We start from the raw sequence: 2,659 nt of genomic DNA, 5'->3' as shown, positions 1-2,659 counted from the left end.
GGATTTTTTCATGGGACGTGTTCATGGACACCTTCAGAACGCTCGGGCATAGGTGGGCGCCTAGGTTGGCTTGTGGGAAATCATCCCCGGCATGGCACATGCTCTGTGTGCTGGACTGGGGAAACCCGGAAGTGAACAAGCCCTAAGGGTGAAACGCGTTTTCTGCGGGGGAATCCGTCCACACAGTCCTATCATGGCGTCATTCTAAAACACCTGCTTTGCCTCCCTGGCTCTCTGACTCACTGGAGATTCGTAAGCCCCCACTATCTTGTGGACTTATGCCACAGATAGCAACATTCTATTTTGGGAGATCCTTGATTAATTCCTTTCCCTAATCACTAATGTTATTTTTCATTGTGATCATTTTTGTTGTGAGGGGGTTTCTCCTTTATATGAGCCACCATACAGTCTCTTATATAACAGAGGCCAGGACAGTGTTACCAACACTATTATTTTCTTCCATATACACACATTAATTGACTGGCATCAATATCTCCTGCTTTACTTTCCTCGTGTAAACACTAACATTTTTTTGGCAGCTTATTCTTTATTCACTATTTTTTATATTTTTTATTTTATCTTTATTCTTCATCTTAATATAGGGACAACCTTTTCAGTTGTTTTGTTATGCTCTCAGCATAATCAGAACTGCCCTGTATAACGTATTTACAAAGCCCCATATCACCTGTACTATATAATTGATATATGGTGCTTGTATTGATGTGTTCTACTTAATACTGTGAGAACCAGTTTATATTGTATCATATATAATTTTTTGTGCCACGTGACATATCATTTGGATAAGACTTTCATGTATGTGTTATAATAAGGTTTTCAATCACAACAGTATTTGAGGGTGAGACACCAGGGAATCCCTTACCATTTTTATTGGAAGATTTAATTTTCCGAGAATACTTTTGTGTAGTAGCAAAATCCTCGTATTATTCATCCCAAGCTACCAGTTCAATATATCATTACCAAACCTTAATTCTTTACTCACTAATTTTGTGGACTCTCATCCATGATTCCCGGGGCATTGTACCACACTAGTGGGAATCTCTGAACCAGGTCTAACGTGGAAAGCAGATCCACATATTTTCACCAACTTTTTCCAGTTCTCCATCTCTCCTCTTTTGTCTCCAATTCTCATTTCTTATATAGGTGCACTCTCATTGGTGTACACATAAATCTCTACTACCGTACCACGCTGTCAGCGCCCGATCTCGTCCGATCTTGGAAGCTAAACAACGTTGGGCCAGGTTAGTATCAGGATAGGCGACTGCCTGCGAATACCTGGTGTTGTAGATCAGGAATTTATTTCCTCCCCTATGTGATAAACAAACACCAACAGCAGTATCACCACTAATTCTATTTCCTTACTTCTCTATCAAGTGTTTACAACATTAATAGCCTTTTGACGGTAATATGATGCCTACAATTTTTGTCTATAAACTTGGCATTTATATGTAATTTAGGTGTACAATCCCTAGGGTGGTGACCACTGATCACCATTCTAGTTATTTATAGATAAGTCATTTTTGACTTCCTTTATAGAAACTGTGTTTTGACCAACCCCCGGTTCCATCAATACAGAAATCCTGTACTGGTCAGGGGAAATGGGGGTATGACAACTCAATGTCTACAACCCTTTCCATACTCTTTGAAATAAAGAGACCAGAACATTTTTAATATTTTTGCTTACTTTCAATTTGTCTCATAAGATTTGTGGGAAGGGTATACAAATAATTTTTTAACTCGGTTATTAAAAGTTATGTCTTAAAAATTTTCTAGATTTTCATACATTATCTTCTTCCTTTCTCAAGAGTGCGCCCACAAAAGAGCCTTCTGTTCTCTCCCATTGTAAGTCTACGTACTTTCTGGCTCTGGGTGCACCGCCAACCAGGACAGCATACCACAGATAACATACGTTGTTATCTCCCTATTAATAAGGGTAATACACTGTCCAACTTTGGTCTTTTTCTTTCGAATTCATAAATTATCTTATTTAAATTAATCCTGTGCCGGATCGCCCTTTGTCTTTTTTGAAAGCAAATTGAGACAGGGAAAGGGTTAGAACAGAGGGAAAAGGGACTGGACAAAATAGAAGGGACAGGAGAGCCAGCCCTGACTGTAGGTATGGAGCAGTTACAGTACTTCTCCTAGCACCAAAAATTTGGAAGCTATGCACCACCACTGTATATCCTATTACATTACATCCCTCCTATTTTAAAATAAAATACAGTAAAAAATAAAAAGAGAAAAACACTGTAAAGGTGTCAAAATTATTGTTGAAAATTGAAGGGATCAGAAACATATTTCGCAATCATTTGACTGTTTAAATCATGTGCCTCCTGTTTTAAAAGAAAATAATAACGCCCAAAACAGATGGGTAGTCTTCAATTGCTGAACATTAAAACATATAATCACACCACATTTCTTAACAGAGTTCTCGAATAGACCAGAAATAGGCACATAAAGCAGTGGGATTCAATAGTAGGCTGCTGCATGAAACAGTACCCGGAAATAGTACTGTGGCTGCCCTCTCTTCCTAAGTTCTCTCTACCTCATCCTAATATATCCCCCGAACTCTCACTTTGGAAGGCCCTAAGACGTCTCCCCTTTATTCCATTGGTCTTTATCCCTCTCACCTCTTTTTTGG

General features: G+C 38.8%; 1 pseudogene; it reads left to right on the top strand.

The window, feature by feature from the left end:
* The first annotated feature begins 1,189 nt into the window (after positions 1-1,189).
* Positions 1,190-1,308, top strand: LOC135053013 (5S ribosomal RNA; annotated as a pseudogene).
* The last annotated feature ends 1,351 nt before the right edge of the window (positions 1,309-2,659 follow it).

The sequence above is a fragment of the Pseudophryne corroboree genome, chromosome 2 (assembly GCF_028390025.1).
Source record: "Pseudophryne corroboree isolate aPseCor3 chromosome 2, aPseCor3.hap2, whole genome shotgun sequence".
Taxonomy (NCBI): domain Eukaryota; kingdom Metazoa; phylum Chordata; class Amphibia; order Anura; family Myobatrachidae; genus Pseudophryne; species Pseudophryne corroboree.
The sequence above is the reverse complement of the archived record's forward strand: the minus strand, read 5'-3'. Positions and strand labels throughout refer to the sequence as shown.